The sequence below is a fragment of the Ictidomys tridecemlineatus genome, chromosome 4 (assembly GCF_052094955.1).
Source record: "Ictidomys tridecemlineatus isolate mIctTri1 chromosome 4, mIctTri1.hap1, whole genome shotgun sequence".
In the NCBI taxonomy this organism is placed as follows: Eukaryota; Metazoa; Chordata; class Mammalia; order Rodentia; family Sciuridae; genus Ictidomys; species Ictidomys tridecemlineatus.
This window is the reverse complement of record NC_135480.1, coordinates 69,214,114-69,239,819: the sequence shown is the minus strand read 5'-3', so window position 1 is coordinate 69,239,819 and position 25,706 is coordinate 69,214,114. Positions and strand designations below refer to the sequence as shown.

Below are 25,706 nucleotides of genomic sequence, written 5' to 3'. Positions count from 1 at the left end.
AGTTCACCATTCCTTTGTCTTTGGGTTGTTTTAGGCTTCCATTGTTTCTTTTTGAAAGTCACCGCACTCTTCTTTGCACTCCCACTCTTAATATCTCTATCTCTTTATGCTTTTTGAAATTTTGTTACTGAATATAATAAATTATTTTTTTCAGACTACTTATAAGATTTTATATGTCTTTTCAGCAGTTTGTCTGTAATATACTCAGGAATGATTTATTTTTTATATTTTTAAACCTTGCATCTCTGCACTTCTTAAATCTATTAATTGATTTTTTTTTCATTTTCAGAAAATTTTAGTCATTGATTGATTCAAACACTATGTATTAGTATTTTCTTCTTCTGTCAGTGACACTTCAAATGTACTTGAAACATGTTAGTCTGATGAATTAAATACCATGTTTTTCATGTTCTTTTCTATTCCCTCATTCCTGCCTCATCATGTGCTTCATTTTGGAAAATTCCTAAGAAAGGACTTAACATTTTCTATAATGATCTGAAAAATTGTCTCTAATGAGTTTATTCATTAGTATTTATATATTTAAGTTTTCGTTTGATATTCTTTATTTTGAATATTTTTCCCATGACATTATTTATTTGTAAAGTTTTGTAGTATATATTTCAAAAACTTTTCTTTATATTTACATTATTTGAGAAAGATATGGTAAGTTTCTTCTTCATTGTTTGTTTTCTTCTTTGGAAATGGCCATGTTTTGCCCTTTAGCATACAGCTTAGATTTTAAAATTATTATGATAAAGCTAACAAGGTTATTGATGATTGATATTTTCCAGGAGAAAAGGACTTAACTTTGATTTTTCAGTCCATCAGAGCAGCTATTATCACAAGAGATGTAGTTATATCAGGCTGGAATACAGGTAAATAAAATTTCATCATAACCCTGATTTTTCAAATATGAAATTCCAAACCTGTTTGAGGCCATAGAAGTATGTCTTCTCAGGCCAGAGACAACAAGGGATATTCACAGCTGTCCATTCAATGTTTTGTCGCTTTTAAGTTTTGCCTATTGTGTAGAGACTCAAAATATGTCAGCTGTCTTAAAAGGAAAAGTGCTCTTGTATGTGAGGTAGGTATGACTACTTTCACTGGCATCAACTTTTAAATGGTGTGAGTCCTCAGGGCATTCCACCATTTCACATACAATTCCAGGTTGCATCATATTTCCTGAGGAGAAATCTGGATCTGTATTTGAGGATTCTCCAAATTTCAATATTTTATGCCAACCTCTGTGCTCTTTTTTTCCCTCAAGCAGTCCCTATGACCAAGCCAAATCCTCAGTTTGTATCCAGAATTGCTACCTTCTCCCAAGGAAAAATGTTTGCCAACAATATCTCCTGTAGGTAAAAGTAGGATACATTGCGCAAATTTAAAAACTTTGCAAATCTAAAAATATTCAGAATGCCCAATGAAATTGCTCAAATTAAACCGATAGGTTAGCCAGGCACAGTAGCACACACCTGTATTTCCAGTGGCTCAGGAAACTGAGGCAGGAAGATTGTGAATTCAAAGCCAGCCTCAGCAACAGTGAGGCGCTAAGCAACTCAGTGAGACCTTGTCTGTAAATTAAATACAAAAAAGCACTGGGAATGTGGTTCAGTGGTCAAGTGACCTTGAGTTCAATCCCTGGTACCTCACCTCCTAAAAAAAAAAAAAAAAAAAAAAAAAAAAAAAGATAGGTGAGAAAGTAAATACTTAACAAGTACTAAAGATTTTTGTAGCATTCTGGTAAAACAGAATATTTAGACCAAAATCTAGGGAAAATATTAGTTAATTTCTACATTTAATCAATTCATTATTGAACACCTACTTTGAGACTGAGTCCATTGAAGACAATAGATTTCATCTAAAGAGCAAGACACCAGTATGGCTACCTAGAGCCTACAACTCATAAGAGAATCAGTCATGTCATAATTGTTAATGTGGTAATAAAACCATACAAATAAAGAGTTGACACACTAATTAGAACAGATAATTACATAGAATGGGTATACAACTGGGTAAAATGGGTTTTATTATTGGGATTTGATGAACATTTCCTTGCCAAAAAGCAAGGGAGTAGTAAGCAAGGAGATGCTTAAAGAGATGGAAAAAATACACACAAAACCATAGAATGTGAAAAAGCTTTATGTATTTATGGGTTCTAAGAAGCTTATGATTTTAGTAAGAAATATAGTTCATGAAGTTGAAGAAGTCAGTAATTACCATAACCTAATATATTATATTCTATTCCACAGTGATTGGTTGAAAACCAGAACCATTGAAAACAGTAAATCTGAATTATAAGAGAAGATAAAGGTAGATAATGATACATTACAGACATATTATATAAAAAGGAAAATTCCATCCCACTTACTCCTAAACAAATTGTGGATGCATCGACCCTGGTCTTGAGAAACGTGCATAACATTAGAACAATGAGTAAGCACACATTCAGAAACAGGAGTTGCAAACATATGTGTACCTGTCCTTGAAAGTAATTTGTCAAATTCTTGAGGAAATAATAATGACTGAAACAATTAGAGAAAAAGATATCAAGTATCCAGATGTTAAGGGGATAGCACAAAAGAATAAAATAATTAAGAATACATTTAACAAATGAATTATCCAACATTTTATTCTGAAACATTGTTGAAAAAATTATAAAAAGACCTAATTAAATCAATTTATTGAAAAACTGGAAAACAACATTGTTAGTATTTCAATACTACTTAAATTGATCTGATCTATAGAATTACTATCAAATAGCAGCACTTTTTATTTTTTATTTTTTTTTTTGCAAAAATTGACAAGCTTAAAAAATAATGGAGAGTTCATACATCCCAGCTTAAAAACTTAGCACAGTGCTATAGTAAACATCATACTGTTGACAAAATGGACACACAGATCAATGGCAAAGAATTGTGGATCAATAAATAAACCTTTATATTTATGGACAGTTGGTTTTCTACAAAGTGACCCAATCAATCCAATTGATTGAAGAGCTGTGAAGTTGGAACTGATGGAAAACACTGGGAAAATGATCTGTGCTAGAGTCCTAGAAAAGGCATGAATGTTGGTAAGACTTTGATGTGAGCAAAGATAACTGGATAGATTGCAAGAACTTATTAGATATTTTCCTCATTGAATGAATTAAAAATCAGTGTTTGAGAATTTGAAATAGATTGCCATAGATAGGATAATTAGATTTAAAATAAATGCAATATCTAACATGACCAATGACATTATTATAGCACCTTGGTCTTTTAGATCTCTTTCCAGTTTACAATTTAATCTCCACTCAGCAAAAAAAAAAGGATTTGAAAGAACAAGCCAGAACACATTACTCACTTGCTTACTTTTTTCTTTATTGTCCATTACATCTTAAATTCTTACTTCAATGTTGTAGTCAATGCATGGTATAGTATTTACATGTGAAAGAGTTACTCTCTTCTTTCCAGGAAAAAAAATAACTTAATTTCTACAATTTTTTTTCTCCTTTGAATTTTCATACTTAGTAGCTTATCATGACAAAGTTCTTTTTCTTGACAGTCTCTATTCAAATATCAGTACAGGTCTTTCTCCGGTCATGATATACATACATCACAACTACCATTCTCTTGCTAATGTTTTTCATATTACCTGGTTGCAATTCCTTCACAGCCCTGAATACTATACAAATTGTGTTGTTTGCTTCTAGTTTTATTCTTATACCCCTCCTCCTACACCCTAATTTGAAAAAACCTGGCATATGGCTGATTCTTAATAAATATTTTTGAAAGTATAAAAATTAAACTTATTTTAGCATCACAGACAAGACCTTCAAATATTGAGTCTTAATTCAGCAAATTTACCAATTTACTACTCCAAGCACACAAACCTGCTTATCCTAACATTGTTTCTCTAAAATATCTTTCCCTTTTTACAAAAAAAAAAAAAAAAAAAAAAAAAAAAACACCTGTCTCACAGTGATAAAACCTTATTGTATCTCATATCAAGCCCTGAACTAGTCACAAAACAAACAAAAGACACAGAAAAAACATCATTGTTGACCTGAGGCAGTCATGTGGAAGAAGGGGAGTGGTCAGGTTGTTAATATAGGAAATGTGCTAAAATGGAAGTTGGGGAAAATGAGATAGAACTATCAATCTTATGCCATGGAAGTTGCTGTGACAGTTGCTTGCACAATTGGCAAGTAAGTAATAGAAGTGTAATTGTACCCTTATACACTTTTATATATTAAGATACCATTTAGACTTATATATTTATTTTAAAATGTCAGTAGGAAAGTATGAAAATCATACTGAAAAGGAGAAAAAAATAAGTGCCACTCATTTGTTACCACACAAGTATTTTCACTACAATGTTAATGTGAGGTAAAATAGAAAATTAGTTTCAAACTTAAAAATTTCACTTTTCATGCAAGGATTCAGTTATTTCTTTTTCATTTTTCTATTGATCATTGTCTCCTGTCTTTACACAGGAATTAAAATATTTCATGTTGTATAAAATATGTTGATATCTCTTCCGGCAATGCCCATTTTTTTAAAATTTATGTCCTATGCTTTTACCATAGAAGGAGACAGAAGATTTTCCACATTCATGATCTTTTTGCTATCTTTTCAGACCACTCAGAAACACCTGAGTTATAGTGGAAAGAGAATATGAAATGGTAGCAAATGTTACCCCTGATAAAATGAATTGTTACAATATCTGTGTAAAACACTTTAGCAGCAACATTTATATGGAGTGTAAATATGATTCAATTCTTTCCCCTAGTGATTCTGATTTAAAAAAAAAAACATATCAAAGAAATAATAGGATGAAAACAAGGATTTATTCCAAGGTGTTTTCATGCTGGATTATTTATATCATGGAAAAAGTTGGTAATGGCCTGTCTATACAAAAGCAGAAAATCAGTTAAGTAAGCTTTATCGTATTCATATAATGAAATATAACACTACTAATAAAAATGCTTTGCATAACTATTTAACATAATGGAAATCATAATAAATTAGGGGCAAATGAACTGCAGAATTCCAATGAGGGGGACGGTGAGTAAGTGTGTGTGTGAAAGAGAGAAATATAGAAGTAGGTGGTCAAACTATTTCTAAATTATAGTGATTTTTGGAGGATTATTACATTCATATATTTGAAATTCTAAAATGTGTCCATTTATGTGTGAGTGTCTGTGAGAATAAATGTATACATATATGTGTTTGCATATTGTCTTTAAAAAAACACTGTTAGAAGAGCAGAATATCTGACTTTCATTAGCTGAGTTCTGATTGCTTTTATGCTACAAATACTATACTTCTGTTTTGTGCCACATCACTATTTCATATAAATTGTTCAAAATATTTTATTATAAATTTAATATTTATGATCGCTTACACAATCATTCTTACCTTGCCTGCCATCTCTTTAACCAGTGATCAACTTCACCAATGGTACTTCTCCAAATTCCCTATGCCACAGTCACAGGCACTCAAGAGGCAAATGCATAGAGAAATGTCCGATATCAAACCTCATGAGTATGGAGAACATTTCCATGGTATGAAATAATAGTCTTTTTAAAATGTAGCTCAATGCTGGGGTCCTTGCCTATCATGAATAAGGCAAGTGTTGGATCTCTAACACTGTAAAAGAAACACACACACACACATACACACACACACACACAAATAAGAAGAAAAGGAAAAAAATATGTGTCAATCATATTTGGTCCTGTGTTCACTGGGAGAATCTATTTTAAGAAAATGGGAGGTAAGGAATGTGAAAGATCAAAGGAAGGGTTCACTTTCCAGTTGCTCCACAGCCTGAAAATGAAGCAGCAGAAGTATTGTTTCTCAGAGATAGGTGACTAAAGGAATCTACTGAAATTCAACATTGGACAGTAAAATAACCACAGAAACACAAAATTTTAGCTTTACCAGTAACCATGCCACCAGTTCCCTTCAGAGGGGAGGAGTAACAGGAACAGAAAGAGAGAAAAACATTGTGGATAAATTTGGTGCCGAAGAACCTATAGAAAAGAGAGGGAGACTGATCTTAACTGACCCAGGAACAGCAAGCAAGCTGATGATTGAAAAATATTTTGAATTACTTGGAGCTGAGATAGGAGGCATTTGCACATGGCTACTTGGCAACTTTCAGTGGTGGGAGCTCAGGAGTTCATAAAAAAAACCTTCGCAGGTTGTCCCAACAAATACATACTGTTGGGGTGCAGAGTGTGCCTGGCCCAGCAAGACTGAAACAGACACAGAGATGATTTTATCCAGGGGAATCCAGCCCTAGATCTCTTTTTTTCTGACAGCTCATGTAACTAACTTGGGAGAAGCCATAAACCTAGACAGATGCATCTGCAATTCAGGTCTGATTCTGAGTAATCCACATCCTTAGTGGCAAAATATGTGAGATGGAAAGTTAGTTCAGTTACTCCACAAGTGAAATTTTTAGGAAGTCCTTGAGACCCAGACATTCAGAAGAGATCAGACTCAGATGAGCAACAAGGTGTGTGGTTCTAAACTCTCTAGAATAAGTATCTCCTGATAAAGTTCCTAAGGCCAGTAAGAACTAAACCCCAGCCACTGGAATTTCCACAGTTTATCCTACCTTGTACTATGAGAAGGGAAGCTGAGAATCACTACAACCAGCTTCATTTCCAGACCACACCAGCTAGCATTGTGATGATAAGCACGAATATGTTAAATTTAGATTGCCCTTGATCTAATAGGTACAAAGAGAAATTTAAAGAAGGGTGCAACAGCATAGGCAGTAAACATCCATCCTTCTCAAGAAGTTTTGACCACTTCAGTGGAGATAAGACATTCATTTTCCATTAAAAATATTTCCCTAATATTAAATCATAATAATATACTATAAAGTATTATAATAGTATAAAATAATATTTTCCCAGATATTTTTGTCCTTGTTAAATGTTTTTTTTTCATTCTATATATGTTTGTGCACACTATGCAGATTGGTGTGTGTGTGTGTGTGTGTGTGTGTGTGTGTGTGTGTGTATTCAATTGTTATTTGAGCTTGTTTTGATGTGGGGGGGGTTAAAGTTTCATAGATTTGTTTTGATTGATTGATTTGTTTATTTTTAACTTTGTTTTTAGTTTTATTCTCTTTCTTGCCTTCTCCTCCCTCTAAGAGTCAAATTCTCTTGTTCTCTATTCCCCTCTACTGACTACTTTTCATTACTTTTTACTTGTTTTTCCTTTATTATCATCACTTGCTACCTCCTGATTCTACCTTGTTCACTTTCTTTTTCAAACTTTCTCTTGTATTACTAGCTCATTTTCTCTATATTAAAGTAGCTGTAATCCTACTATCTGTTGAAGATATTTAGTTTCTATAATTCCTGCCCCACACCATCATGTTGTTATGGTTATTAATATGGTAGACAGTATAGCTGACATCTTCTATTTAGGGCTAAATCTAGTTTGTGACAGTTTATTGCTATTGCTCATGTTAAATATTGATACTCTGCATTCATCTTTGTGTCATGTTTAGTACTGTAGAGTCATAGTAGCCACCTGACATTTATTTTAAGGTTGTATATCAGGCAAAGCTATTATTGCTATTGTTTGCTCCCCCTTTTCATAAGAGATACTGGAAAGTAATTGGGACACTATAAGTTCAAAACATAGAGATCCTCCTGCTGAGATACATTCACAACTTAGTTAAGTGTCAGGGAACCTCACTCCATGTTTGAAGTAGCCCCACACAAATCCAACAATACTTTTAAAAGTAGAATAAAGGAGAGAAAACTATAGGGGCCTTATGCAGGCCCCAAGTAGGAACAGCTGGAAGGAGACCTCAGGTTGCACCCTAGTTATGTACTCATACAACAGAAATAGAAGTTCCAAGATGATAGCTCAGAGGAAAACATAGCATTGCATGAGTTCACCAAGAGTCAGTTAAATCAGGAACAAACTGAGCAGAACTGGAGGTTGGAATTAGCACTTGAATTATGCTGAACCTAGGTATTAAAGCTAAAAGATACAAACAACACAACAACAACAACAAAAAAAAAACAGCCACACATGAAAGAGGAAGAGGAATCCATTTCAACAGAACTCTAAAAATATGAGAAAATAGTCAAATAAATCTTCCTCCAAAACTCATACTCCCTAACAAAGCAACCCATAGATGTGAAAGTTGGTGAAATTCCATAAAAAGACTACACGATCATTCTTAAAATGTTCAGTGAGCTAAAAGAAAACATAGGAAATGAATTGAGGAATCAACTATAAGAAATAAGAGACATTTCAATTAAAAATAGAGATATTTAAAAGACAAAATGAATCCAATAAGAATTTCACTTAAAAGTAAATCAAACTAGATTGTAGATTACTTAGAAAATAAAACTTTAAGCCTTGAAGACAGTTTATATGAACTTGAACATTCAGTATACAGTAAAGAAAAACAAAGAGCGAAAGACAGAGACCATGATCAAAATATACAAAAACTCTAGGACAACATTAAGACATTAAATTTGAGAGTCATTGAACAGAAGAAAACATGGAGATACAAGTTAAAGACATTAAGAATCTCTTCAGTGAAATAATAGCAGAAATTTTTTGAACCATAGAAATGAGATAAACATCATATAGAGGAAGCATCTAAATCACAAATAGACAAGATTTAAAAAAGCCTCTCCACAATACATCATAATCAAAATGCCAAGCAAGTAAAATAAGTAAAGAATATTGAAAGCAAGGAGAGAAAAACATTAGGTCATATTTAGAGGTAAACCAATAAGATTTACTTTTAATTTCTTAACTTAAAACCTTAATTAAGGAGGCCTTAAATGAGATATTCCAAGCTTTGAAAGAAAATTATTCCTAGACAGACTGCTATATCCAGAAAAATTATCTCTCAGAATTGATGAGAAAATCAAAACTTTCCATGATGAGAATAAACTAAAAGAACGCAGGATCGTTAAGCCAGTACTATAAAACTTAAGGCTTTACTACATACAGAATAACCCCTAAACAAACTTCAGAACTTCCAAATAAATGGAGCCCTCTAGAAGAGCAATTAGGTAAATAAAAGTTAAGACCAAATTAAGTATATAAAGCAATCCAAAATGGCAGGAAATAACAAACACATATTCATAACAACACAGTGAGTAAATGGCTTCAACTCTCAAATTAAAAGACAGCAATTGGCAGAATGAATTAAAAAGCATGATCCATCTATATGCTATCTTCAAGAGTCTCACCTCATAAGCAAAGACATCCACAGGCTGAAAGTAAAAGGATGGTGAATAATATTCCATGGAAATGTAGTTAAAAACAAGAGGGAGTAGCTACTCTTGTATAGAATACTCTCTTATAGTATCTACTCTCGAGTAGATAGTCTCATATCTAACAAAACAGATCTCAAGCAAAAATTAATCAAAAGAGACAAATATAGTTGCTACATAATGAAAAAGGAAACAAACCAACAAAAAATATAACGATATTCAATATGCCCCAAATCTCTGTGTGCCTAATTACATAAAATGAATACTTTTTGACAGAAAATCACAGATTGGCCTCAGTACAATAATACTAGATAATTCAACACAACCCTCTCACTAACACAGAGATAATTTAGATATAAAATCAATAAAGATACTTATGAACTTAAATAAAATGGACCTAGTAGACATGTACAAAATATTTCACTCCAAAACATCTGAATTCACTTTCTTCTCAGCAGCTTATACAATGTTTTTCAAAACAAATCATATTCTAATTCACAATGTAAGTCTTAGCAAATTAAAAAAATATGATACAATCATGTGTGCTTCATCAGATCATAAAGGAATGGAATTAAAAAGAAAAAATATAGAAACCACATAAAGACACAGAGATTAAACAATATTCTTTTATATTAGGAAGTGATCATAGAAGAAATGAGGGAAAAATTTTTAAAAATTCTTAGAAATAAATGAAAAAAGAAAACAAACAGCAAAATTTGGGGGACATGATGAGGTCATTCTAAAAAGAAAGTTTATAGAATTGGGCACCTACATAAAAAACAGAAAGATATCAAATAAAATATGTAATGTTTAACCTCAAGGCTGTACAAAAAGAATAAGAACTAATTTCAAAATCAGCTGAAGAGAGGAAACACAGAACAAAATTGATGATATTAAGAATAGGGCTGGGGATGTGGCTCAAGCAGTAGCGTGCTCGTCTGGCATGCGTGCGGCCTGGGTTCGATCCTCAGCACCACATACCAACAAAGATGTTGTGTCCACTGAAAACTAAAAAATAAATATTAAAAATTCTCTCTCTCTCTCCCCTCTCACTCTCTCTTAAAAAAAAAAAAGAATAAACAGAATCAATGGAAGAGTTTAATTCATGAAAATATAAGCAAGATACATAAACCTTTAACCAAACTAACAAAAAGATAGACTAAAGACCCAATTCAACAAAATTAGAGATTACAAAGGAAATATCAAAACATAACTTGGAAATCCAGAGGATCATTAGAAACTATTTTAAAATCTTATACTCTAATAAACTGGAAAGTGTAGAAGGTATTGAAAAATTTCTAGACACATATGACCTACCAAATTGAACCAGGAGGATATAAAAAACATAAACAGACTAAGATCAAGTAATGAGATTGAAGTAGTATTCAAACACTTTCCAACAAAAAAAGCCTAGGACCAGGTAAATTCACAAACTCCATCACGGTTAAGAAAAACTAGTGTCAATAGTTTTTTTTTTCAAAGTTTTCCACAAAATAGAAAGGGAAGGAAAACTCTCAAATTAATTTAATTAAACCATAATTACCCTAATATCAAAACAAGACAAATACACACCAAGGAAAGAAAAAATCACAGATCAATATTCCTTATGAAAATAGATACAAAAATCCTTACTCTAATATTGGCAAACTGTATGCAAAAATGCATGGAGAAGATACTACAGTATGATCAAGTGGGTTTCATTCCAATGATGCGAGATTGATTCAATATATGCAAGTTGATAAATGTAACTGGAGGCATAAATAAAATTAAAGACAAAATTCATCTGACTATATCAATAGATGCAGAAAAGAAATTTGACAAAATCCCTCATTCATTCATATTAAAAATGCTGGAGAAACTAGGGATTGAAGGAATTTACCTCAATGTTGTAAAGGATATATGTACAAATTCATAATCAACATCATACTGAATGAAGAAAAACTGAAAAACATTTAATCAAGTCTGGAACAGCAAAGCTCTGTACCCAGAGAAATCACACAATAGAAGCAATCTAAAGAAATACAAATAGGAAATTAAAAGGTTAAATTATCTGCTGATGACATGAAACTATATCCAGAAGTCTCCCAAAAAATCTACTAGGACTTCTAGAGCTGACAAATAAATTGAGCCAATTAGCAGGATAATGGATCATTTTTTTAAAAAAGAACTACTTTCCTATACTTTAATAATGAATCTTTTGAGAAAGAAATCAGGAAAAATTTTCTTTTTACAATAACTGCAAAACTTAAAAAACGGAGGAATTAATGTAACCAAGGAGGTGAAAGACCTCTACAATGAAAACTATGGAACACCGGAGAAAGAAAATTAAAAAGACCTCCCATGTTCTTAAATAGGCAGAAATGATATTGTCAAAATCGCCATATTACAAGAAGAAGTATTATACATTTACAATGCAATTCACTTCAAAATACAAATGATGTTCCTCATAGAACTAGACACAAATCAGTTTTAAAATTTATCTGTAATAATTAAAAACTCAGAATAGCTAAAGCAATACTGAGCAAGAAGAGCAATGCTGGAGGCATAAAATACCTGATCCCAAATTATACTGCAGAGCTACAGTAACAGAATGGTATGTTATTGGCATCAAAATACCTATAAAGCAAACAGTCACAGAGAGGGGACACAGAGATGAAACTCACAATTAAGTCATCTGTTGTTTGACAAATATGCCAAAAACCTATGTTGGAGAAAAAATAGGCTTTTTAACAAATTGTCCTAGGAAAACTGAATATCATATATAGAAGCACAAAATTAAATCTATATCTCTCACCTTGAATAAAGTCAACTCAAAGTACATCAAAGACCTCAGAATTAGATCAGAAACTTCAAATTCTAGAAGAAAATATAAGATTAACTTTTGAATATATTGGCACAGGCACTAATTTCTTTAATAAGATTCCTAAACTCAAGAAATAAAACCAAGAATCAACAAGTGGGATTGCATAAAATTAAAAAGCTTTCACATAGCAAAGGAAACAACTAAGAGTATGAACAAAGAGCCTAAAGTATGGAAGATAATTTTTAGAATCTAGTCCTCTGGCGTGGGATTAATACCCAGAAACCCCTCCCCGCACACACACGGTACTGAAGAGATGAAGCACTTCAGATCAGAACAAAATTAATGATAATAAGAATAAAATATACATAAATTTATATATATATATATATATATATGTATATGTGTGAATGTGTATCAGCAAGAACCAAATTACCCAATCATTAAAAGGGAAAAAAAAACTAAAGAGGCATTTCTGAAAAGAATAAATATAAATAGCCAACAAATAGATATAGAAAATGTTCTATATTTCCATATTTCTAGCAATCAGGGATCTGCAAATCAAAACTACATCGCAATTTCATTGTTCTCTATTTAGAAAGACAATAATCAAAACTAAAAATAATAGTATATTTTGGTGAGAATGTGGGGGGAAAAGGTACACTGCTATGTAATTTTGGGGACTAAAAATTAGTACAACCAATTCAGAAAGCAGTACAGATATTCCTCAAGTAACTCAGAATGAAATACCATATGACCTAGTTGTCCCACTCCTTGGTGTTCATACAAAAGAATTAAAGTCAGCATACTATGTGATATATGCATACAAATTATTATTGCAGTAAAATTCACAGTAGTCACATTATAGAACCAAACAATGTGCCTGTCAGAAGATGAATGCATAAAGAAAATGTGGTATGTGTGTGTGTGTGTATGTGTGTGTGTGTGTGTGTGTTTAATGGAATATTACTCACCATAAGAGAATAAAATTTGACATATGATGATAAATGGAGAGAAGTGGAGAATATCATGCTAAAGGAAATAAACAAGACTAGAAAGTCATGGGTCAAATGTTTTCTCTTATAGGGAGAATTTAGTGCAAAATAATAAAGTGGGGGGTGATCCATGAAACTGAAGTAGAGACCCATGGAAAAGAGAAGGGAGGAAAAAAGGGGAAGGAGGAGGGAGGAGGAATAGAAAAACAAAGAACTGTTGATATGAAAATGACCTGCTTATGTGACCTATATGTATGAATATGCCACAGTGAATTCTCTTTATGTAAAATGCACAAACTTAAAAAACAATAAAGAAAGCAGACAATTGTATAGTAGAGAAACAGGAGGATGGTGACAGAGGTGGGGAGGGCAAAATGAAGTAGTGTGGACTGAAATTAAGCAAATTATATTCCATGTGTGTATCATTGTGTCAGAATGTACCCCAATGTTATCTATTATCCTATGTAATACTAAAAGAATGTAAAATTTTAAAAATTCACCACTAAAAGCATTTAAAAATTTAAAAAATGTCTCTGTGCTTAGACCAACCAAAAATTATGGCTTTCTATTTATCAATGTGCTCCATTCTGCCCAGGGCATCTTTGACTATCTCTGGTCCATAAAAATATTCTAAAAAGCTTCCTACTAAAACTTCATAATTCTACATATTTCATTTAGTAATGTGCTCTGTCTTTAAATGATTTTAGGTGCACATTAGAAAAGTATGGATTTCTTTTCCTTTACCTACCAGTAATCTATTGTTTTAGTGTCAAATATTGAAAATGATTTCAATTTTGAGACTGAAATTTATTAATGTGAGCCTATTTTTAGATTCTGTATTTGGTTCCATTTTTATCTGTTTTCCAATTAGTATGGAAATGTAAAATTATCTTGATTACTATAGCTTCACAGGATTACATTGTAACTTTATGATTGCTATAGCTTTTTGAAATCTGATGTACTGGAGCTGTATGCAGTTGAAATCAAATAGTGTGCATGCTCCAACTTAATCATTCTTTTTCAGAAGTGTTTTGTCTGTTCTAAGTCATTTATATTTCCCCATTGGTTTAACTTATCATTACCTATTAAAAATTCATCATTGATGATTATTGAGATTATATTAGATCTATAGGATAACTAGGAGAGAATTTTCATATTGACAATATTTATATATCCTGTTTATGGAAATCTTATGTTTTTCTTTTACTTAGGTCTAATTTAGGTAAGTAATATTTTGCATTTTCAGTGTAGTGGTTTTGACCATTCTTTGTTTATTTCACTGTACTTTGTACATTTTGAAATGATCTTAAATATAATTTTAAATATAAACATTCTTTCCAAGTCTTATTTTCTGTCATATGGAAATTTATTTGTCTTTTATGAATGTTTTTTTTTAATTTTGAAACTTTACTAATTTGCTAATTTATGAATTTATTTAGTCCTTAAGATTTCTATACAATCATGTCTGCAAGTAGCAACTATTTTACATATCCTTTCTCATCTTTATATTTTTTATTTACTTTTCTATTTTCTTTAACCTCCAGTGCAATGTTAGATAAAACATATGAGAAAGAACAAAATAACCAAAATCTGTATCAACAGGTAAAGAGAATTTATGTATATTCATTCAGTATAATTCTACCCATGAATTACGGGTCTACAATAAGATAAAAGAACTGTTGCACATGCAGTAATGTTCTTAATTTGCAAATTCCTTTTGTTGAGTTGAAGAAGGTAGAAGAAAATTAAGTACATACTGTATGAGTTTGTTTATATAAAATTCTGGAAAATGCAAACTAATTTATGGGGCAGAAAACAGTTTGATATCTGCCTGATGTCGGAAGGAATCATGGATGGGAGGAGCAGGATGCAGGGATTGCAAACATGCACAAGAAACTTTTCAGGAATGTGAGTTGCGTACTTAATTTCTTGATTGTGGTGATGGTAATTTCTACTTGTGAGGTTAACGTTCTTCAAGTTTTATATGTCACATTCATTATGAGCAAATTATTAAAAAAATGAAACAACTTGGAATTTAAAAGCATTCTACTAAATAATCAATAGGTTAAAATTAAAATCAAATCAGAAACGAAGAATTATTTTAAATAATAATGAAATAGTATTAAATAGTATTTAGAGAAATAGTTTAAATAGTTTAAAATACCCATAAAGTTAAAACAATAAAAATAAATATATTGCATTTTAGACTAATACAATTATTAATAAAAAATAAAGTAGGTGAAAGTACAATATAAGTCAAAATAAATATAAAAACAAATTTTTAAAAGCAAATTTTATAATAAAAAAAACATAAAATAGTTATAAATAAGCTTCATAAGAAATATCCTAAAATAGTGAAAGACTATTAACACTCCTGAAAGTCACTAGGGAGAGTTGAAGAAATGGAAGGAAATATCCTCTCTTATTTAAAATGATTTTACATTGTCAAAAATCAGTCTCCCTATTTTATTCATAAATGGGTCATGATTTAACAAAAAGTTTCAGAGAGATTTTATGTGCAGCTAGTCATCTTAAAGTTCATATAAAAATAAGCATTCAAAGTTGCTATAAGTTATTGAAAAGGAAGCACTATAAGGACTTGTTAATTTTTTTAGATGTGAAAACCCATTGTGGGCTGGGTATAATAGCTTTGTTGGTAGAGAGCTAGCCTTGTACATACAAGGCCCTATGTTCAATCCTCAGCACCGAAAAAATAAATAAGTCCCCTTGCAATGCATTCGTGATGAAAACAGCACACTGCTAATGCTTGAGTAGTCTGTAGAGAGACTGATGGAATAAAATAGAATGTTCAGAAATAGATCTATCCACACTTAGAAATATATGATAAATCAAATATTTCAAATTACTGTGCAAAGATTATATTTTTAAAAATTGTTGTTAGGATAACTGGAGGCTTTTTTAGGAATGCATCCAATTAGACCCATTCTTCATGCCCTGCATTGGAGTCAGCTGACTAAGTTGCTGCATGTACCCTGTTCATTCATTTTTATTGCTGTGTAATATATCATGGTTTTGATGTGCCACTATTTTGTTTGAGTTTTAACTCCTCCACTGAAACATGTCTGGGTTGTTTCCAATTTTTGACTATTAGAAATAAAATTTGCTGAATTTGCATATACAAGTTTTCCTGTAGACATAGCTTCTCATTTCTCTGTGATAAATGTCCAGGAGCTCAGTTGCTGTATCATATTACGTCTGCATGGTGTTTTTCGCTTTTTTAAAAAAATGTTTTTTGTTGTCACTGCATGTTATTTATATGCAATGCTGAGAATCTAACCCAGTGCCTCACATGTGTTAGGCAAGCACTCTACTATTGAGCTAAAACTCCAGCCCTTCATGTTTTATTTTTTGAAGAAAATGACACATTGCTTTCCAAAGTGATTGTCACATTATTTTATTCTACTGGTAATGAGTGACCCATTTTCTCTGAATCCTAACCAGTATTTATTGTTACTTAAAAAAATGTGTACTCAGTTTCTGAAACTTGACAGGAGATAGTATGGTATTGATTCATTGTGGTTTTAATTTGCTTTTCAAATGGCTAATGAAGTTGAATCATTTCAGATGACTCCTCACCATCTGTGTATTACCTCTGAGTGTCTGCTCATGTACTTTGTCATTTTCTAATTGTTTATTTATACTGTTGGTTTTACTTCTAAATTCTGAGATTTCTTTATATATTCTAGATCGTCATCCTTTGTAAGTTAAGTGGTTTACAATATTCTACAATTGTGAATTATGTAGCTTGATATTTTATGTGCTTATCAGGTTCTTTCCAAAAACAAAGGTTTTAATTAAAATTGATGAGACTGTATTTATCAATGTTCCCTGTAATTTTTTTTTTTTTTTACTTTTTACTTTTACATTTCAAGTTTAGGTCTGCACTTACTTTGAGCTAATTTTTATATAAATTTTGAGATGTGGGTCAATGTTCATTTTTTTTCCATGTCCAGTTATTTCAGCACCAGTTTTTGAAAAGCCACTTTTCTCTACTAAAATTCTCTTGCACTTTTATTAAAAATCATTTGAGAATTTGTAGATCTCAGAAAAGCATAGAGGACACAAGAAAGTAAGTATATCATGGGTGATTTCACAATCCTCCTTTACCCTCTCTGCCCCCATGTGGAGAGAGAAAGGAGCTCAAGGTGTACCACAAGAAACAGTAGCAGAAGCTTGATAGAGAAGACTTTCAGAAGAGCAAGTACCCCTCCTTCAAAGATCAGGATGCTTGGCCTAAAGGATCAACCCCAAGGAACACCAAGTGTAGGTGTAGTCCCAGAATTTCCAGGTCAATTATTATATGCAGAAATTATTATATGCAGCAAGAATCCCAGCAACTGCTGGAGCAGCAACCTGGAATCTGGAGGAGTTACTAACCCATGCCCTGGAGACGCTGCCTCTCTGGTTGGGTTTTGAGGGAGGCAAGTTTTTGGAGTGTCTTCTTTTCTCTACTCCTTGGCAAACTTCCCTGCAGTAGAAGCCACACTCACCAGTCTCAGGAATGCCCAGGAGATCCCTTTGAAAGGCTTGGGAATCCAGTTTGATGTTAGGACTCAAACTCCTATCCAGAACCTCTCTTATTCTCAGACTTCACTGGTTTTCTCTCACACTAAGACTTCTTTGAGTAGACTCTTGTTCTCTCCCACAAAGTCTGGATACAAAGAGGAGACAGAAGGAGTTCAGGTCCAGGATGTTACTGAATTTTTAGAGTAGTCTGTGCTTGCAATGTCCTACAGAGCCATCCAGGATGAGGAGATGAAGTGGAGAAATTTAAATGTTTTTCGTTTTATTACTTCTCTCTATATTCCATGGGAAAATAGTCAAGTAGGAGATATACTGTATGAAAACGCATATATATCTATATATCAAAGATATTTTAATTATGAGCACAATTTTAAAAATTGCACTCAATATTCATAAAATCAAAATTTTAAAAAATTTCCTACATGTTTTCTACTGAGGAATAATGTTGCAGATTGGCATGATTGCTAGAAGCAAGGTTTATGCAATGATTTTTAAAAAAATTTTTTTCTATTCTTTTATCTTTCACCGTCTAGTGGTTGTGTTTTGGTTATCATGTTAATAAATTTTTAAAAATTCCAAGACTTTAATAATATTACATCCTACCTTATAAAAGTTTTAATTTTACTTTTCACATGTAGGTATTTGATGAATTCACATGGTAATAACTTATGGTATGAGTTAGACGTTCAATTTTACTTTTTCCTTGTAAATTTTTAATTGTCCTCTGTCAATTGAAATTGTCCTTTCTTACTGGTGCCTTGGTGAGGACAGTAATCAAGCATCTCAGGAGGCTGAGGTAGTCGGATCTCGATTTCAAAACCAGCCTCAGCAAAAGTGAGGAGCTAAGCAATTCAGTGAGACCCTGTCTCTTAATTAAAGACAAAAAAAATAAGTTTGGGGATGTGGCTCAGTGGCGGAGTGCCCCTGGGTTCAATCTCTGGTACCCCCCACCCCTGCAAAAAACTATCCTTTGTCCACTGCTTCCTAGTACCTTCCCCCGCAAAAAATGGTCCTTTGTCCATTGCTTCCTAGTACCTTCTCTATCACATATCAAGCATGAGTTAACAAATTTTGTATTTCTGGGCTCTATTTTCTGTGGTGGTTTTTATGTGTACCTTTAGCCATAAACATGTTAATTTAGTTATTATGCAACTAACATAGCCTAGATGTTTGCTAAGGCATATCTTTGTATCTTGTAATTTAACAAGAGTCTCTGTAAATTTTATTGGGCATTTATCTTTTTTAACAATTTAAAATTAGCATTTGACTTTCCAAAAAATATTCTAAAATTTGCATTGTATTTATCAGGATTGGATTGTATATATTTGAGAAAAATTAACAACTTTACAATACTGAACTTTCTCAAATCATATTAATGATTTGTTCACTAATGTGTTTCTTTAAAAAGTCTCTCCATGGGGATTATTAAGTCATAGAAGTCTAGAAATTCATTCTTCAAATATATTTTAAAAGTGAAAGAAGAGTTGTAGAATTTCCAGATTAAGGGTTTTAAAAGAGAAAATTGCAACACATACATTTAACTCTTAATTTTCATTATCACTTAATTTTCATTATTATCTGGTACTTTATATGATATTATTAGTTTTATTATTAATCTTTGTTTTTGTATAAAGAATTCAGTTGATATATTAATATGTATTTGGAATTCAGAAATTTAGTTTAATTTTAACTTGAATAACTTACCTGGATATTGTTTTGGACTTTACAATTTGAAAATTAATGAAGTTCATATCTTTCTAAAATATAATCTTTTGGGCACATTAGCATGGGTCTATCTCTTGATTCTCTATTTCATTGATTGATACACTTCCCCTGCCCTGTACCTTACAGCAATGATTACTATAGCTATAAGTCTTGAAATCAAGCAGATTGAGTTCTCTCATGTCAGTTTTTCTTAAATTATTTCAGCTATTATAGTTCTATGTATATATTTAATAATATATTTATGTATATGCATATATTTCAAGAAATCTTTTATATATTTACAAAAATCATCAGTGTTAGTAATGGTGTTTATTAAACATTAATCAGTTTGGGAAGAATTATCATTTTTACTATATTGAGACTTCCAATCTAATGCTGTGCTATATTTCTACATATTTATATTTCTGATTTTAGCTTACAAGCCCTGAGAATACTTTTCACATATATATGTAAAAATATATATGTGTAAATGTAATATTTTTCATTTTGTAGTAAATGAATTACACTCAATTTTTAGTGCCCATATATTCATTCTTGTATATAGAGATAGATTTTCCTTTTATGCATGAAAATATATGTTGAAGACTTGATAAATCATATATTAGCTATAAATTTTTAATTTTTTTCTTTTATAAACCCCTTGGGGTTTTCAATTTAAACCATTATTTAGTTTTAAAATAGGGTTAAATTGATTTTTTTCTTCCCATTCTATATGTTTTTTTATTTCTTATCCTTCCTTTATTGCATGGACTATAACTTTCAGACATATATTGAGTTTGACTGATGACGTCCTTGTTTACTGATTTTTGGTGGAAATAATTTCATTTCATCACTTTAAATACAATGTTGGTTATAGATTTTGTGTAAGTCTGCTTTATAATTTTAAGAAAGTCCCTTCTATTCCTATTTTTTCTCAAACTTTTTTATCAAGAGTACTATTTTTTCAAATAAATTTCATATTCACTTCTATGATCATGTGATTTCTTCTTTACATAATAGGGTGGGCTGGATTATTGAAGCAATCTTGCATTCCTGGAATTAATTCTACTTGGTAATGGTGTATAATTATGCTATCAATAGTGCATAATTTATATATTGTTGAATTTTGCTTGCTAATATTTTGTTAAAGATTTATATCTATATTTATGAGGAATATCAATATGCAGCTTGCTTTATTTTGTATTGCCTTGGCTGATTTTATGTCAGGGTAATTCTAATCTCACTGCATTGGGAAATGTTCCATCCTTTCTATTTCAGGAAGTGATTGTATAGAATTGGTGCTAATTCTTACTTTAACATTTGGAATCTATAAATGTTTTCTTATAAAGCAGAAAAAAACAGAGATGAAAGAGAGGGAGGGATGGGGAAAATAGTGAGATTTAAGGGAAGGTTCTTCCAAGTCTTAGAGTGTCTAATGTGCTATGAATATGGAAAATATTGAAATTGGAAAATTATTATTTTGCAAGCATGATGTTGTTGATGGATGTTCAATATAAGGAAAAACTGTAATGCGGTACAAGATATTTATTTAAGTGTTTTTCCCATCAATTAGTAGTTGAAAGGAAAGAAAACACTACAGAGTATAAAAATAGGAAAAAAATCATGATTGGGCTATCAAAATTTACACAACCAACAAAGGGTAGGTGGATCTTTTGTAGCTTCAAAAACAATATACTTAAAAGAATACTATACCTATTTTTCAACATTCCATCCAAGATTATAGCCCGAATGTAATTGATAAGAAACATGTTATAAATACAAAATTGGAAATATTCTATTAAGAAAGAGGGAAATTTATTCTTCAAATATATTTTAAAAGTGAAAGAAGAGTTGTAGAATTTCCAGATTAAGGGTTTTTAAAGAGAAAATTGCAACACAACTAGTTATCACATATCTTAATTGCCTTTAATTATGATTCTAGAAAGGATGGCAGTCCAGACTAAAAATGGTTGAAAAAGCTCCACCCCCACCCCATAGACAAGTTGTGTTTAGGATCAGAAAATAAAAGGAAAAAAAAGGAAGTGATGTGCAGAAAACAGAAGTGAGGTAAGAAAGTGTGATTGACTACAATTTATATCTGTCTTACTTAAACATGGTTTGAACAGTTGGCTGGCTGCTTATAATTGTCAGAATCTCAGCTACTTGTTACAAGAGTATGCTACAGTCGTTTGTACATCATGTAAGGTTATAGCTACTGTGTATACAGAAACTTTTAATTTATATCTATAATATATATGAAGGCAGTTTAGGCTAAACTTAACACAGATCTAGAAGACACGACAACTAAATGCTATACCTGATCCTAGGCTGGGCACTCTCCCAGAGAAAGAATGCTGCAAAGGACATTACTGAAGTGACAAATTGAAAATTTTAGTTTAAACTTAGATGAATGCTACAGTTATTGAAGTTGGTTCGAGACAAGGGTAGACTAACTCCACTCTATATGAAATATACACTGAAATAATTAATAAAGAGTCATGATATATTTACATTAACTCAAATGGCTCAGCTATCTCTTCCTCCCCTCTCTCATTTTGCTTACTAATATTTTGTTAAAGATTTACATCTATATTTATGAGGAATATTAATATGCAGCTTGCTTTATTTTGTATTGCCTTTGCTGATTTTATGTCAGGGTAATTCCAAGAAGAGAGAGAGAGAGAGAGAGAGAGAGAGCGCATGATAAAGCAGATGAAGTAAACATTAATAATTAACAAATCTGAGTAAAGTCTATACAATTGTTTTTGCATTCTTCCTTCAATCTTTTTTGTATTTTTGAAGTTATTCCCAAATATGAAGTTTTAAAGATTATCTAGTTATCAAGTTCCCTGAGCTAATAAAAGTGAGCTCTTGAAGGACTGCTGATGACTTTCAAAACAGGATAATAACATTATGTATCTCAGGATGTTGAAGGATCAAAAATATCAACATTTTCAGGATTCCTGTAACAGTGCCCAGAGAGTAGGGAACACTCAGTGAATGCTGCTTTCTTGTGTGTGTTGCTGTGGTGGTGGAAATTCCTATTATTATTACTGTTACCAAGCTCAGGTGTCAAAGGGACTCCATGATAGAGTTCACACCAAACATCAGCTACCTTGATTTCCACATTTGTTTTTTTTTTTTTTTCATCTGCATTGAATCTCTTCTTTTGAGGTTGGTCTATATTGTGACTGTCAGACCGTAATTCTAGGGGAAAATATTTAGCCTTAGTTTTCCAATCCTTTGCAGTGATAGAAAATGTTAACTAGGTATATACTGAATGTCAAGTTCTCCCTTGTTTTTCAGATAGGTCAGTTCTAGACTCTGACATCGAAAGGATTGTCAGAGTGTTCAGTAGTGAAACTTTCTAACATCACTTAGGGAATTTGAAAAGGCTTGAGTTTCATAGCATAGTGTGCATGTCTTGTGGCGATTTAATCTCAAATTGTCACAGTTATTGTTAACTATTTGTAGTTTATAAATGTGTGCATGAACATTTTAAATGCCTAGTTTATCATATAAATCACCTTCATTTTACTGATGAAATACATGAAGTTCAACAGGTTTGCTTGACTTGCTCAATATCATGTTGCTAAATTATAGTGGTTCTTCTTAGAAGAAATTCTTATTATTAACACATTGCTTAGCACAGGGCTCTCCCCTTAATTTTCATTCAATAAATGCTCTAAGAAAACTGAGGTTGAATTTGAACCCAGATGCTGCCTCTAGACCCAAGCATTTTCACTGTAATGTTCAGTAACTAGTTTAAAAAATAGTTTATTACTTTTAACCATTATAGTCTGATTGCTAAAATTTAAATCAGTATCTACAGATCCCTGTGGAATACATGTTTTATACTGGCTTCTAGGTAAGACCCTATCATGCACAAACACTCTGAAAAGTTTTAACTTGGAGGCTCATCAATTAGACTTCATGCTGAAGACATAGGAGATTAAAAGAAAAAAAAAATCAATTCTAGATATAAGGAGTTGAATAGAGATTTTTTTTTTAAATTTTGTTGCTTATGGGGAAATAATCACTTGTCTCTATCTAAAGCTGATCCCGTCTCCTTTATTTGATTGATTGTTGAATCTATTGATGAGTGAGCTGTTCCGCCAGAATCCCAGCAGCAAGGTCAGTGGATTGTGATTCCTGAGCCCTAAGGCTGGGGTCTTTGTGGAGGAGCCTCCTCCCTGCATGAGCATTTTGAGTATGCAGAACACATCAGCTCAGCCTGAAGCCGGCAGTTAGTGCGCGCACCACACACACACACACACACACACACACACACACACACACAGGCGCTTTCCCTTCAAGTGAGGCTTAGCAACTGCAGTCCCAGCCTCTTAGGCTGAGGTACCAGCAGCCACATCCTGATTTGTTGGTGGAGCGCGGGAGTCCAGTTTCAGAGACACCGGGTAAGACGCAGCTGTCACAGCTAGTGGCAGACAGCCACTTCTTTCCAGCTGCTTCCCCAGCCCTGGCAAGAGGGCACCCTCTTCCAAAAGCCAGTCTGCCAGGGAGGAGGTTATTCCGTGCTCAAGGTAAGACTGCTTTATACTTCCTTTCTTTCTTTACGTGCCAGCTACCTCGCCATCCACTTTCAGGTAGGCTCTTGAAATTTCTTATCAGTATACTGTAATCACAGCATTTACTTTGACTGAGAAAGTCATTTTACCAAAGCAGACAGAATAGTTAAGTGCTTGATAGTTCAGCAGTGATTTTTTTCTGATTAAAGTTTTTGTGCAGCCGGTGACTCCACTTCTCTCTCCCCACCCTTACAAATATTCTGCAAATATGAGCCTCAGCCTCATTTTGTGATTCATTGGCAACTTCATATTTAGCATAAGTGTGTGATTCTAACCTTTGAGTTAGATGACAATTGTTATGCAACTCTGCATGTGTAATTTAAAGACCTTTAAATATTCTCTCCTTCTGCTGGGAAAAACATACATCAGTCTTCTAAAATAAAAGCCAACTGGTGGGAGCTATGGATTCAAACTCTTCAGCATTTAACATTCAGTGGTATAGGCAGGAGTGAAAGTTGCTGAATCACAGAAGTTTAATATTCATGCAAATTACTGTATTTGTCAGAAAGCCTGGAATCAAATATATTTTCATCTATTTGAGCAGTTATATAGATCTCAATGATGTGGATTTGAAGAAGGGAAGTTTGGGGTTGATATAAGTAGTCTGTTTTGGTAAGGTGGGAAAACTGATTATTTGACATGATAAAGACTTAAATGGAGGATATTTTTTCTGCCCAAATGAACTAGAGCTAAGGTCCTATTTCGAGATCTTTTAGTTTCTTTCTCCAAACAAAACTGTAGTTTGTTGGTCTGAGTTTCTTTGCCTTACTGATATTAATCTTATTAGTGTTATTGCCCCTAACATTCCTTGACTGTACATGTTTTCTAAGAAAAACTTCTAAGAAAAATTGATAGAGAAAATTAGAACTTTTAACATTCCTCCTCCTTAATATTATTTTAATTATTTCATGTATATCATCTCACAAAAAAAAAATTGTGAGACACTAATTACCATGATTTAACTAATCAAATCGAAGTGATCATAAAGAAAATGTTTTCAAGACATCAGTCCTGTATGCAAGTCCGGATTGTGGCAACTCCAAGTTATCACTGAGCCCAGGAGAGAGGATGTAAATGGAGTTTGTGGTAAACAGACAATTAATCAGAGACAAAGTTTGTATTTTTGTGACTCATTTTATAAGCATCACTTTATACGTTATGATGTTACTGTGTCTTTTCATTACTCTTGTGGGAAATGCCTCCAAACCATGATAAGAATTCTCTCTATGAGGATGCCTGCGTTCTCATGTGGGATCCCAGCACACAACTTCAGTAGATCTAACTTTATGCCTGAAATTTGTGGCACCACTTGAGGTCAAGTACCTCCTCTGCTAACTCTAGGAACCCACCCTTGGAGCCCAAAGGGTTTTGTGAACCTGCCCTTCAGTGTGGTGTGGAGGAGGGAAGGGTTTCCAGTTATGTTCAATGCAGCAGATCCTTCAGCATCACTCAATGGAGACCCTCAATCTATAACTAGAGTTTAAGATTTGTTAAATGGTAAATGGAGGTACTGCCATTGGCTCCCAAAATATCTGCAGTTTCTACACTGGATATTCATAAGGTAATTTGACTCAATAGTTCCTATAGTCCTCTACATAATAACAAATACACTAAGGGAGCACAGCTTTATGTTTTCTTACTTCACGTTTTGATTCACACGGAACCTTAAATAGACCTGCTCACATAGCTTTCCCATGGTAACTGATGGTATGGTATTGACGCTGCTCCTAGAAAAATCAGGAGATCAGAAGTGGCAAGGGAGATATGGCACACATAAGTTTTTTGTTGTTGTTGTTGTTGTTGTTGTTGGATGGGCTAAA

The 25,706-nt window shown here is 32.5% G+C and overlaps 1 protein-coding gene across 12 annotated transcripts in view; it reads left to right on the top strand.

Moving 5' to 3' along the window:
* Positions 1–23,613: 23,613 nt before the first annotated feature.
* The window catches only part of Tenm4 (teneurin transmembrane protein 4), a 2,824,428-nt gene continuing 2,822,335 nt past the window's right edge, over positions 23,614–25,706 (top strand). For 11 of the 12 annotated variants that reach the window (XM_078046757.1, XM_078046770.1, XM_078046771.1 and 8 more), the window contains exon 1: positions 23,614–23,841. The gene's annotated coding sequence lies outside the window, so the exon portion shown is untranslated. The remainder of the gene's footprint in view (positions 23,842–25,706) is intronic. The other variant, XM_078046769.1, reaches the window with a different exon arrangement.